The sequence below is a fragment of the Triticum aestivum genome, chromosome 7A (genome assembly GCF_018294505.1).
Source record: "Triticum aestivum cultivar Chinese Spring chromosome 7A, IWGSC CS RefSeq v2.1, whole genome shotgun sequence".
NCBI lineage: Eukaryota > Viridiplantae > Streptophyta > Magnoliopsida > Poales > Poaceae > Triticum > Triticum aestivum.
In genome coordinates this window covers 404,748,042-404,763,082 of record NC_057812.1, presented here as the reverse complement: position 1 = coordinate 404,763,082, position 15,041 = coordinate 404,748,042, and positions in this window count along the sequence as shown.

The following is a 15,041-nucleotide window of genomic DNA, read 5'->3' as shown; positions in this document are numbered from 1 at the left end:
CCAAAGCACCGTCATGATCTCCATTCTCGCCAACTTGACACCTTGATCTCCATCGTAGCATTGTTGTTGTCTCGCCAACTATTGCTTCCTCGACCATTGCTACCGCTTAGTGATAAAGTAAAGCAATTACATGGCGATTGCATTTCATACAATAAAGCAACAACCATAAGGCTCCTGCCAGTTGCCGATAACTTCTACAAAACATGATCATCTCATACAACAATTTATATCTCATCACGTCCTGACCATATCACATCACAACATGCCCTACAAAAACAAGTTAGACGTCCTCTACTTTGTTGTTGCAAGTTTTACGTGGCTGCTACGGGCTTCTAGCAAGAACCGTTCTTACCCACGCATTAAAACCACAACGATTTTTCATCAAGTGTGCTATTTTAATCTTCAACAAGGACCGGCCGTAGTCAAACTCGATTCAACTAAAGTTGGAGAAACAGACACCCGCTAGCCACATGTATGCGAAGCACGTCGGTAGAACCAGTCTCATGAACGCGGTCATGTAATGTCGGTCCGAGCCGCTTCATCCAACAATACCGCCGAATCAAAGTAAGATGTTGGTGGTAAGCAGTATGACTATTATCACCCACAACTCTTTGTGTTCTACTCGTGCATATAACATCTACGCATAGAACTGGCTCGGATGTCACTCTTGGGGAATGTAGCATGCAATTTCAAAAAAATTCCTACGATCATGCAAGATCTATCTAGGAGATACATAGCAACGAGAGGGGGAGAGTGTGTCCACATACCCTCATAGACCAAAAGCAGAAGCGTTAGGTTAACGCGGTTGATGTAGTCGAACGTGTTCACGATCCAACCGATCAAGTACCGAACGTACGACACCTCCGAGTTTAGCACACGTTCATCTCGACGACGTCTCTCAAACTCTTGATCCAGCAGAGGGTCGAGGGAGAGTTCTATCAGCACAACGGCGTGGTGACAGTGATGGTGATGTGATCCGCATAGGGCTTCGCCTAAGCACTACGACGCTATGACCGAACGAGCAAACTGTGGAGAGAGACGCCGCAGACGGCTTGGAACAATTGTTGTGTCTCCAAGGGGTGCCCTGCCCACGTATATAAAGGAGGGAGAGGGAGGAGGCTGGCCCTTGGGGGCGCGCCGTAAGGGGGAGTCCTACTAGGACTCCTAGTCCTAGTAGGATTCGTCCCCCCTTCTTTTCCTTCTCATGGAGGGGGAAAGGGGGAAAGGAGAGGGAGTAGGAGAAGGTAAGGGGTTGGCGCCCCCTTCCCTAGTACAATTCGGCCTCATCCCTTGTGGGGGGCGAACCAGCCCCTTGTGGGTTGGTTAGCCTCCCTCCTATGGCCCATACGGCCCATATCTTTCCCCGGGGGGTTCCAGTAACCCCTCGGTACTCCGGTAAAATACCTGAATGATTCGGAACCTTTCCGATGTCCGAATTCTACCTTTAATTATAGTAATCTTTACCTCTCGACCATTTTGAGACTCCTCGTCATGTCCATGATCTCATCCGGGACTCCGAACAAACTTCGGTCACCAAAACACATAACTCATAATACAAATTGTCATCGAACGTTAAGTGTGCGAACCCTACGGGTTCGAGAACTATGTAGACATGACCGAGACACATATCTGGTCAATAACAAATAGCGGAACCTAGTTGCTCATATTGGTTCCTACATATTCTACGAAGATCTTTATTGGTCAAACCGCAATAACAACATACGTTATTCCCTTTATCATCAGTATGTTACTTGCCCGAGATTCGATCGTCGGTATCATCATACCAATTTCAATCTCGTTACCGGCAAATTACTTTACTCGTTCTGTAATGCATCATCCCGTAACTAACTCATTAGTTACATTGCTTGCAAGTCTTATAGTGATGTGCATTACTGAGAGGGCCTAGAGATATCTCTCTAATACTCGGAGTGACAAATCCTAATCTTGATCTATGACAACCCAACAAACACATTCGAAGACACCTATAGAGCATCTTTATAATCACCCAGTTACGTTGTGACGTTTGATAGCACACAAGGTGTTCCTCCGGTATTCGGGAGTTGGATAATCTCATAGTCAGAGGAATATGTATAAGTCATGAAGAAAGCAATATCAATAAAACTTAACGATCATTATGATAAGCTAACGGATGGGTCTTGTCCATCACATCATTCTCTAATGATGTGACCCCATTCATCAAATGACAATACATGTCTCTGGTCAGGAAATTTAACCATCTTTGATTAACGAGCTAGTCAAGTAGAGGCATACTAGGGACACTCTGTTTTGTCTATGTATTCACACATGTAGTAAGTTTCCGGTTAATACAATTCTAGCATGAATAATAAACATTTATCATGATATAAGGAAATATAAAATAACATGTATTGGGTTGTTGATGTCGAAGCTGGGCCATACCATGCCATCGATGGAGCCATGCCGTGGGCCGCTGGTAGGCAAGTCTGGGTACCCCCGTTCCCGGAATGCCGACACTTATGAGGAAAAATATGGTCCTGGTTGTATAGAATGCATTTGTAATAGCTGCGTTACTGATGGCTCCATGACCTATCGAAGGTGATCTTGGGGTTGTTGTAGGGGTTCTTGGCACTGTCGAAGAAAGTGTTGTGCGCCCTGAAGCTTTGCACATCAAAGGAGCCTGGGGTAGTTGCAGCACCGGGAAGCCTTGGCAATCTTGGCTTTGGCATATGAGTTTGAGGCCTTTGCTCCACATGGTAGTCATGTTGAGGGCCAAGAGCAGTGGGTGGAACCATAATAGGCCATATGATAGTCACAAGCTCACCACCATGGTTGTAGGCTAATTCCATTGTGTGAGGCCTTGGTGGAGGAATGGCCACATCAGAGGAGGTTGGTTGCATGTTGTCTTCAGGGGCAACATTAGCTTCGGCCTCCACATTGTCTTCAGCCATGGCATTGTCATTGGCTTCAGTGGTGTTGGTGGTGGCAGCCTCATTGGCTTCAACCTCCATGGCTTCAACAACAGGAGGGTCGGGCACAATCACATTCTTTTCTTGGATGACTGGATCAATGACAGGGGGAATAACTTCTCTTTCTTGTTCTTTTTCTTCATCGGCTAATGCAGCTAGAATGTCCCCAGCAGCTTTGGTTTCAGACTCAGAGGCAGACACAAAAGGGATGGCTTTAGGGAACACTTGGCGTGCTACTGATCTGGTTTGGTGCACATCCTCTTCTAGTATGCTTGACATGGAGACCTGAGGCCTGAGGCCTTTGCGAAGCCTGCAAAATGTCGGCGACGCCTTTGGATAGGGAGTGGTCTGTTCCATGTAGTCATCATCAAGCACCGGAGTGGTGACTTGAGCTGGTGGAGTACGGGGGATCTCATCTTGCAGGGGGTGTCAGGTTGTTGCTCTACCCATGAATTGTCTTGAGCAACTAGTGTCAAGGGACGACCAATGCTAATAAGTTCACTACTCATGGGAGCAGGCGATGATACGGGATTGGGTTCAAGCTAAGGAAGGGCTTCATCATCATCAACATTGTCTTCACGACCAATGTGTTCAGCTGCGCTGGGGTCAATAACTGGAATCTCTTCACTTTCTAGAGCCTTTGTAGAAGCAGGCTCATGAATCACAAGGCGGTGCTCGTGGTTGGTAGGAGGTGCAACAGAGATTGGTTCAACTGTGAGGGGCTCTTGGGCAGCAGCACACTCTTTTCTTGAAGACTTTGAAGCCTTTGTATTCAACTTATTCTTGGAGGGAGCAGCATCAGAGGTGTCATGGTGGTTCCTCTTCCTAGCTTTAGCCTCAACTTGCCTTGTCTTCTTTTGCTCAGAAGCTATTGAGGGGACCTTTGGCTTCGAGCGAGTCACGCTGGTAGGGAAGACAATGCTTGGTTAGCCCTGCCTTGAAGCTTTTGATTTAGCTGCAACAGACTTCTTGCTTTTCTTGGCAGCCATCTTGGGGTCGATGCTAGGACGCCCAAGTGCCTTTCTCTTCTCAGCCTCATTATGCGCTTGCACACACTTCTGCACATAATAGTTCATGTGCTCGCATGAGCCTTTGGCTTCTTCACGCTTCTTGTTGAACTGGTCTTTGAGGTCATGCATCATCTGCTTGAATTTTTGCACATCGGCAACACCGAACTTGGCCATCTGCTTCTTGAACTGAGCCTTCTCATAATCGATCTTGCTCTTCAGCCCAATGATTTTCTTAGCTATGGAGAGTTCGTTGGCAATGGCTCCTTGAAAGGTGACGTTGATGCCCACTGGCAACTACAGATCATCATGGTTGATGCTTTGATCCTCAAACCATTCATCAATGAAGTTATTGAGAATACCAGCATCGAACAAAGACAAATGTTGGAAGATCTTTGCTTCTTGCTTGCTCTTGATTAACATCTCCAGAGCATCATCTCCAAAATCTTCATCACTTGACAGATTGATGGTATTGTCTTCATTGCGCAGTATGGCAGCAAGAGTAAGGTCATGCCTAGAAATCTTCTTGGGCTTCTTGGCCTTCTTGGAGACACGAGATTGATCTTCAGACTGCACACTTGGTTCAGGGGGTGTATTTTGCACGGGCTTCACAGTTGAAGCTTTTGGAGCAGTAGAGGGATTTTAAGCTTTTGGCTTCTTCTTCTGCTTCGGGGTTGTAGGCGCATCCCCGGAGTTTGCGTCATTAGCAGATTGATCTACTATGGCCCTTTGAGCTGCAATATGGGAGAGAAGACCATCGAAGCCATTGAAGGGGCCGATGACATTTGGATTGGCTTCGCGTGTGCCATCAGGCCTTGGAGCAGATGGACAAGGGTTGAAGTTGAGTCCAAATGCCTTCTTGTTCTTGGTAGTAGACTCCTTTGCAAACAAAAAGTTGTGTGTTGGGTTTGTGGTGCGACATATGCCAAAGGATGGCTAATCATGTATAGGGACAAGAGTACATCGTCGGGCTCTAGAAGCGGGAGTGAGCGAGATCTTATACGCCTAGGGATCTTACCCAGGTTCGGGGCTCTCCTAGGAGATAACACCCCTAGTCCTACTCTGCAGGGTCTCCGCATGATCACTATCTCAACAATGGTAGCTACAAGATTGCTCCTTGAGCCGTTTGACTAGAGAAGGAAGATGAGCAAGGCTAGCCCTACTCCCCCCTCTCTCTCTCTCTATGTGTGTGTGTGTGTCTACTCAGGTTCTGAACTTTTGCATGGGTGGCCTGGGGGGTTTATATAGGCCTACCCCCTAGGGGTACAATGGTAATCAGACCGGGTGTAGCACCTGACTATCAGTCTCTCTAGACGCCGGCTTCTCCGCCGGCTGCTGGGGCCCACCGCTTGGTGGGTCCCATCGGCTGTCGTGTACTTGGCCGACAGGCCGTGCCTGCCGCTCGCGGGTCTGGTTAATCACTTCGCACTGTAGCCTTGCTACTGATGATGGAGGCTTTGTCAGGGGGAAACGTGGCTACAGTACCACCACCTGGTGGGCGTTCACTATAGCCATTCCCCGTCTCTTCTGGTTAATGATGCATAGACTTTGAGGACGGGAGGGGCCGCCTGCTTGGAGGCGGCGGCCCCCCGCTGCCGCCTTCTGGAGATCTGCCGCCTTCTTGGGCTTGCCGACAAGTAGGGCTCCTCGCCTGCTGGCCGTACCGATAGGCCATCGTTGAGCATAACTCCCTAGGCAATAGGTGATGTCATGTGCAGTGTGGCTACAGTACCCCGCCGGGTGGGGGGGGGCGTCCCCCAGGTACGCCCGCTGTAGCCGCACTCAGCCTAGGATTCAGGGGTGCAGGCCGCACTATAGCCACGCCCCGTCCCGTCGTAGTGATGTAGGTGCAAACTTTGAGGGCAAGAGGGGCCGCCTGCTAGAAGACGGCCGCCTCGTAGCCGCCTTCTAGCAGCCGGCCGCTTGGACCAGCCGGCTCAAGGGAGTAGTCATTTGTCGAGGAGGTGTGAGGGGGCACAGTTGGCCCCGATGGCTTGAAATACCATGGGGAGCTGATGAGGCTACCCGTGGTCATTTTCTCAAACATTATGCTTGAAGAGATCATCATGACGACACTATCGAAGAGATGATGCGTCGGCATTTTCAGGCTGAGGCCCGCGGACCATGCACGAATAGAAGCCTTGAGCAATAGCTTTAGGCTTCGTCTTGGGTGGCAAATTCTTGTAAAGAATATTGCCCCATGGGTGCTTAACAACATTCTTTTCTGCATACTTAGGAGTGATGAAGTTACACTTGAACCATTGCTCAGGCCAATATCTTCTGATCCACTGGATTCTGGTCTCGCACTGATTGTAGTTCTCCTTAGGATCATCAGACTTGTAAAGTTCATACTGATCTGGGGGCAGGTCCAGAGCAGTATTGCCACGGCGTTGCCTTCCACCTTTCCTTGCAGATTTTTCAGTCACCATAATATTCAGACAGAGAGTCTTCAAAACAGTGAACGGCTTCCAACGACTTGTCAAACAAGAACTGGCTTCAGGAGAATCAATGTGATGTTGTAAGTATTCTGCAAATGAATGCAGACTATGAGAACCAAGGGATTCTCCCATGGACATGTACTTGTGACAACATTAGAGATGCGAGGGAAGGGGAAGAGGTCATATGCATTCCTAGATGATTTTGAAGATTAATCAGTTGGAAGACATTGACGTCATAGTGCGGAGACATTCAATTATTTGAAGTGAGTTGGTTCCAGATGTTATGAATCCATGAATAAGTACAAGTGAGGAATCTAACTAGTTGTGATGCATAAGTGAATATACTTGCAAGATATGAGATTCAGAACTAGAAAGATCCAGATTTGTAAGTTTAGAAACCACTTTTGGGTGAAGTGGATAGATTCAACAAATCGAAAAAGTGAAAAAATGACTTTATTTACCACTAGAAGAACTGCTAGACGGGGCGGAACGGATGCCTAGCAGTCGAATCTCCCGCGCCCTAACTTGGCGGTAGAAGACACCTACAGCGGAGGTAGAGAAGACGAGGTCCGCGGCCCACGTGAATATGGCGCCGAAGAAGTCGCGGTAGCTAAGTGCTTCGTCTCTGGTGCCGAAACGAGCTAGCAGTGGCGCTAGGGTTTGAGTGAGATGGCGAGGTGGAAGAGGAGATAATGACCGCGTGGGTGTGTATTTATAAGGTGAAGGGCTGCACAGTGCAATTACACAGGTGCCCTTGGCGGTTCACATCTGTTGGACACGTGGCATGCATGCAACTCATTGACAGCTGTTACATGTCCCGCGCCTGGTTTGTCGGGTGGTCGTTCCGACTTCTCCGGTATTCAGGCAAAAGAGATATAACATTACAATAGTTTAAATGTGTGTCCTTGTATCTTGAGCTGACAAGGACACAGTGAAGACATTCGACATGTGTCAACAGAATGCATATGACTAGACAGAAAGAATTTGAGGAAGAAGCACAGAAGGGGTTAGGGTCCGATCACATTCACTTAGTTCAGAAAATGGCAAGTTTGAAGACATAGTTATAAGTGAATGCTGTAGAGGAAATAACACACATATATACATATTAATATATCAGAAAATCCAAATCAACATTGCGAGGATAAACTGTGAAGTCAAATCAATGTTGAAGACAAACCAAATAAGAAAATAATTTAATTGTGATGCCAAATGAAAATCTTCGAGAAAGTTTGGTGGTGGCGCTACCCACCGTATAGGAAGTATTAGACCCAGACATGGTGCACAATTATCGTGGTGCTCCAAAGTCAAATTCCGCATTAATTTATTCACACTTAGAGGGTAAGTCTTCATTAATTGAAGGTATACATTACTTCATGTGTTGCACATCTAAGTCATCAACATGCATAAGTGTTAGGATGTGTGTCCATTCATAGGACATTTGAGGATTCTAAGATATTTAGCTCATGCTGCAGCTTGCAAAACCTTTTCTCATCAAAGGGCTTTGTGAAGATATCTGCCAATTGCTCTTCAGTGTTGACGTGAATGATGTCAATGTCTTCCTTCAACACATGATCCCTGAGAAAGTGATGACGAATTTGAATGTGCTTTTGTCTTCGAGTGCTGAACTGGGTTGTGAGCAATCTTGATGGCGCTCTCGTTATCGCAGCAGAGTGGCACATGCTTCATTATGATGCCATAGTCCTTGAGAGTTTGCTTCATCCATAGAAGCGAAGCGCAGCAAGATCACGCTGCAATGTATTCAGATTCAACAGTGGAGAGTGATAGACAGTTCTGCTTCTTTGAAGACCAACAGACAAGAGATCGTCCAAGAAAGTGACATGTGCCTGAAGTGGACTTGCGATAAACCTTGTCACCAGCATAATCAGCATCTGAGAATCCAAATAGATTAAACTGTGAGCCCTTTGGATACCATAATCCTAGTGTTGGGGTGTGAGCCAAATATCGAAGAATTCGCTTCACGGCTAAGTGATGCGATTCCTTTGGTGCCACTTGGAATCGGGCACACATGCAAATGCTAAGCATTATATTAGGCCTAGATGCACATAAGTAAAGGAGAGAACCAATCATGGAGCAGTATACCTTTTGATCAAACTCTTTACCATTGTCGTCGGGGCCCAATTTGCCTTTGGTTGGCATTGGCATCGTGTACCCTTTGCAGTCTTGCATTCCAAACTTCTTCAGGCAATATTTGAGGTACTTCTCTTTTGATATGAAGATGTAGTTTCTCTGCTGACGAATTTGAATACCAAGGAAGAACTTCAGCCCACCCATCATGGACATTTGATATTGCTCTTGCATTATATGCCCAAACTCATCACTGTATCTCTTGTCAGTGCAGCCGATGATAATGTCATCCACATAGATTTGGCATACGAATAGTTCACCATCATATGTCTTCTTGAAGAGAATGGGATCTAGAGAACCTGGTTTGAAGGCTTTGTTCTTCAGGAAGTCTTTGAGTGTGTCATACCAAGCGCGAGGTGCTTGTTTGAGGCCATACAGTGCCTTTTTGAGCTTGTGTACCATCTCAGGACGCTTTGGGTCTTCAAAACTAGGTGGTTGTGCAACATACACTTCTTTTCAATTTTTCCATTGAGGAAGACACTCTTTATATCCATTTGGTACAGAATAATGTTGTTGTGGTTGGCATAGGCTAGCAGTAGGCGAATGACTTCAAGCCTAGCCATAGAAGCAAAGGTTTCATCGAAGTCAATCCCTTCTACTTGGGTGTAAACTTGAGCAATGAGACGAGCTTTGTTTCTAACAACTTGACCATGCTCATCTTGTTTGTTGCGATAGATCCATTTGGTGCCGATGATATTGTACTTGCGAGGATCAGGATGCTTTACTAGCTCCGATACATTATTCAGGTAAAAGTGTTGAAGCTCTTCTTGCATAGCTTGAATCCATTCAGGTTCCATGAAGGCTTCATCAACTTTCTTTTGTTCAGATATGGACACAAATGCAAAGCTCCCACAAAAGTTTGCTAGCTGTGTTGGTCTTGAATGAGTGAGTGGACCAGGTGCATTGATGCTAACAATTATCTTCTCAATCTGGACTTCATTTGCAACGCCAGGACACTACAAAAAAAGACACATCCTTGACATTTTGGGCCGAACGAATTATTTTGTCATACTTATGACACTTCTATGACAATAATTGTACAAAACACGGTATCATCATAGATGTGGTGGGGTCCTACTTCTTTGACAAAAATCATGATAGAAAATGGGATTTTTGTCCTGGGTGGGCCAGAGACGCAGCTGCATGACATTCTTTGGGCCGTCCATGACGAAAAAACCGTGGTAGAAGCGAGGGCGAGGAAAATATCGGGGTGTTCCCGGTTACGGTGGGTGGTCGGGGCCGAGCGATGTGCATTTCTCTCATACATGCATGCGCGTGGGTGCGAGGCGTTGGGATCTAACTAAACCCGAGCAAGGCATTGCGCTCTAACTGAACCCGATTGATTACACTGCAGGCTATGCGTTACTAAACCCGAGCGATCGATCGATGGCTGTTCACTGAACCTGATCGAGCGATTCCTTCGCTACTGCTGCTAACTAAAGCCGATCGATGCTGCCTCTGGATGAACAGTGAGCATTGCTGGGGGGTTTGGATGAACAGTTCCCGGTGGGGGTGGATGAATAGGACCCCGTGGTGTTACCTCTGGATGAACAGTGAGCGTTGCTGGGGGGGGGGTGGATGAATAGTTCCTGGAGGGGGTGGTTGAACAGGACCCCGTGGTGTTACCTCTGGAGGAAGAGGACCCCGATCAATCGAGCTGGTTGGGGCTAGATGAACAGGACCCCGTGGAGGGCTGGATGAACATGACCACCCCGTGGAGGGCAGGATGAACAGTAGAAGGTGGAGGGCTGGATGAACAGTAGCCCGTGGAGGGGTGGTTGAACAGGAGCCTGTGGAGAGGGCTGGTTGAATAGTAGCCGGTGGAGTAGCGCGCGATGGAGGCTGGATGAACAGGAGCCCGTGGATGAACAGTCGCAGGTGGAGGCTGGAGGAGGTCGACGGTGGATGAAAAGTAGCCCCTGGAGGCTGGAGGGGGTCGACGATGGAGATGAACAGTATCTCGTGGAATCCCGTTTGGCGATACGCCACACCCCTCCCGATGAACAGGACCCTCGTTTCGACTGTAGCGCTCCAACACAAGTCAGTTTCCTCCGTTTTGCGGTACGCCACACCCCTCCCAATCAACAGGACCCCTGTTTCGACCGTAGGAGGCCCGTTTCCTCCGTTTTGCGGTATGCCAGACCCCTCCCGATGAACAGGATCCCGTTTCGAATGTGGCCAGTCGAACACAAGGCTGTTTCCTCTGTTCTGCGGTACGCCAGGCCTTGTTTCCATCGGCTATTCCGTCCAAGCCCTCCGGATGAACACGACGACACATTCCATTCCGACCCAGCCGGTTGGCTCCCCATGAACATGACGACGACGTTGTTTCTCCGTTTCGACCCACCCATGTACACGAATCCTGGCCGTACGTACGCGCGAGTTGGCGTTCGAGACCCTGCCCGTATGTACGTACTTGGCCGTATTTACTTTCTTGCACCCCGGCCGCTGTACGTACGTGTACATGCTACGTGCGCGCCTCTGCTACGACACGTGCGCGCCTCTACATCGACCAGTATGTACGTACATGTTCGTGACCAGAATGACAACACTACGTATGCTTCGACCAGGTGGGTCCCGACTGTCAGGCACTTCCTTGCGTGTGAAGATGTAGCTGGTTGATCCCAGTAGTCAGAGGGGCGAATCAAATTTTTTCCCGGTCGCACTTCCTTGCGTGCGAAGATGTAGCTGGTGGGTCCTAGTAGTCAGGGGAATGTTTTTTTCATGAAATACGGTGACCCGTCCAGTGGGTCCCCGCTATCAGGTGGAGGAATAATTATTTTCCGCGTAATAAGGAGGCACTTCCTTGCTACGGCCGTGGACCCGGCTGTCAGCCTCTCCACGGATAGTGCATATCCGATGGAAGATGTTCCTTGACCATGTTGACCACGCCGCGTCGAGAGAACCAGAGCGGTGGACGACGGCGAGGCCTAGGAAGGGGACGACGTGGAGCCGGGGAAGACGCGGCAGTGGATGCCCACACGTAGAGGAGTATGAGGGTTCACTGGTTCGCTGTGGTGTGAGACTGCCGTCACCGCAGAATAACAGGGGGTGTGGGTGAGTAGAGGGATGGTCTGGCCAGTGGTGGGAATAGTAGGGGCGGTGAGGCCTCCGCGACAGCACAGCCGGCCACGGGAGGCATGAGCATGCGGCACGACCGACGCTGCTTTGGGCGGCTGGAGCAGGAAGACCAGAGGTTGAAGAAGCACTATGGGCGTTGGATGGACATAGTATGGTCTCTAGAGCTAGAATCATTCATATTGACTAAGTTGACAAAGCACTCCGTCCCCGTCAACTTAGTAGGCCCACAAGTCAGCCTCCCACCAAGGTGGGTCCCAACCAATAGGGGGAGTATTTATTTTTTGTGCGTAATAAGGAGGAACTTCCGGTGGGTCCGAGCTGACAGCGGGGGCTATGTTTTTTTGCAAAATACGATGGCCCGTCCAGTGGGTCCCAGCAGTTAGGGGGGTAACATTTTTTTGCCAAATACGGTGGCCCATACGGTGGGTCCCTGCTGTCAAGTGGAGGAATAATTATTTTCCACATAATAAGGAGGCACTTCCTTGCGGCTGCCGTGGACCCAGTTGTCAGCCTCTCCACGACAGTACTCTTCCGATGGAAGTCGTTCCTTGACCATGTTGACCACACCGCACCAAGAGCACTAGGGCGGTGGACGACGGCGAGGCCTAGGAAGGGGACGACGCGGAGCCAAGGAAGACGCGGCAGTGGATGCCCACGCAGAGAGGAGTATGAGGGTTCACTGGTTCGACTGCGGTGTGAGGCTGCCATCGCCGCAGAATAACAGGGGGTGTGGGTGAGTAGAGGGATGCCCTAGCCAGTAGTGGGAGTAGTAGGGGGCGGTGAGGCCTGCACGGGAGGCGGGAGCAGGCGGTCCCGCCAGCGCTGGATTTGGCGGCTGGAGCAAGAAGATCAGAGATTGAAGAAACACGATGACCATTGAATTTACATCCAACGGTTACGTCTGCTAGAATCGTTTGTTGACATATATAATAACTAAAAAAATCTTGCATACGCGTCAACTTAATAGGCCCATAAGTCATACCATTCCCTCTTTTTTAATAATTTATATATAGCTCATTGCGACTTCTTATGCAATTTATTGCAGTGCGTTTTTTTGGTTGGCCAAGGCCAATTTCGCATATTTCCGTGGGTTCCAAACTATTTTTAATACTGAAATGTCGAGCCAGATTTAAAGTACTTTGAAGATATATTTAAATTAGGTTAATGCCCAGTGAAATAGGAATCTGAAAATGTGAAAAAATTCAGAAATTATAAAGTAATTGCCAATTTGTCATTTGTTTTTATATTTACAACCAATTTAATATTACTTTCAAGATTTGCAGGCGTCTTGAAAGAGTTGCAGCCCATCAGGGCGTAGAAAAATAAATAGGCCTGGATTTGGTATTCTTCTAGAAAAAATAAACTGGGCTCATTTTCATAAAAAAATAGCTGGGCTGGTCACATGGTGAACATAAAATATAAGCCTGGGCTAGACGGGCCACAGCCCAGTTCAAACCCTGCTCCGTCTCAACAATAACAAAAAAATACTGCTCAAGCAGCTACGTCCCAGGTGTCAGCCGATCTTGTGCTGTTCTCTTGTCTATTGACTATATACGCTCACAATGTCGTGGGTCCCAGATGTCAGGAAAACACAAGGAGGAAGAATTTTATTTTTCCATACGCTGACATGGTGGGCCTGTACTGTCATCCTCTCCACGCACTTCTACCGATTCCTGTTGTTTGTTGACTATGTTGACAACGCGAGAGGGCGGCGCCATGGCGAGTGCACCAAAGTGCATGGAGGACGACGGCGAGGCCTCGAACGTCGGCGTTAACGATTTAGGAGACGGTGGGGCAACGATGCGTGTGCTGAGGCGCAGCCAGCCATGGGAGGCGGAAGTAGGCGGGCCCACCAGCGTTGGTTTGGTTTTGGCGGCTGGAGGAAGACAGGACTGAAGAAACATGACAGACTGTAAAAGCAACAGGAGTACTTAACAACCTTAACTGAAACCAGTAGGGGCACTTAACAACCATAGCTGAAAGTAGTATGAGTACTTATACAGGTTCGACCATACAAAGCACGCCTCGAACAGTGCTACTTTGCCTACAGTTAAACAAGGGTGAGGCCGCAAGCCCCAGGACAAGGCCCAGGCACCACCCCGCGCATCCACAACCTTCTGAAAGCGGCTTCATCTCGCAATGTGGTCAATAAACAGTATATTCACATTAGAGCCATGGAAAAGCAAGAACATAATCTTCTGTCCTATTCTCTAAGATGGACAGGCCTTCATTATTTGAGACCACCCATGAATAAGTATCTTTTCACCTCCAAGGGGAATGGAGTAGGTCGACATAAACATCATGTTGTGACCAAGCGCAAGTCTGACCCGACCATGGTCAGGCATCTGTATAGGAACAATAGAACTGGGCAGTTTCTGTTTCAAGAAGATCACAACTGTAAAACTGTGTATAAGCAATAGTTTGTGAACAACATATATAACAGAAAACAACTCGTACCATAAGTTTCTCGACACAGTTGGACCTGTTCAACGATGCAACAGTGGCACACATATCCCACGTGGCCTTCCACCATTGAAACGCCCCACAAGGACCTCAAGACGATCAATAAAGTGTAGGAACTTGTGGATGTCGTCCCAGTCAACTTCAGTGCCATCAGTAACAGCCGAGTTGTTACAGAATAACAAACGAGCAGCCTGCTTAACTCTGAAAAAACCTACACGTGCCACCAATTATAAGAAAATATTAGTTAGAAGTAGCATCTTCGTGAGAGATTCGTTGCTACTTCTAAAGTTAAATTGTGATTAGTTAGACAGAATAGGTGGATTAAGAAGTAATCGAGGCAACAAGCAAGAACCAGATACAAAACTAACATGGATGAACAATTGGAACGACGTCGGGGTGGAAGATCGCAGTGAAGATGAGACCAGGTTCTGCTATTTCCATCAACATTCGTGCGCCAACTTTCAGTCCGTAACACTTGAGAAAGTTTATCCAAGTTCGGCCATAAAAAAGCAGCGATCTTCTTGGTTCATGAACCCAACTCGGAACTTATATCCATGGCTTGTCTTCACTGTGACCATTAAACTGGTGTATTCAGTTATGGCAAGGCCGAGCATCTTGAGTACATGTGTTCTGGCAGAGCAAATAATGCACTGCAGGAAAAATAATATGAGAACACAATGTATTCCCTATCCAAATCTAGAAATAACTTCCTCCTTCACGTCAGTGTTGACCATCGTACTGGTAGTACCTTTTATCCAAATATAGCAATCCAAATTTCCAAATTAGTCGACAGCATGTTCAAAAAAACCCCACCCTCCCGGATAGAAAAGAGGATTCTAGGAACATACTGTGCGCGTTTTAAAATCCTGTGTTAGGATGAGAAGGAACAAGTGTGGCGTCTCGCCGAGGGCGCAGAAACCTGTAGGGTCCTCGCACTTTGGGCACTGCAAATGAAACACACT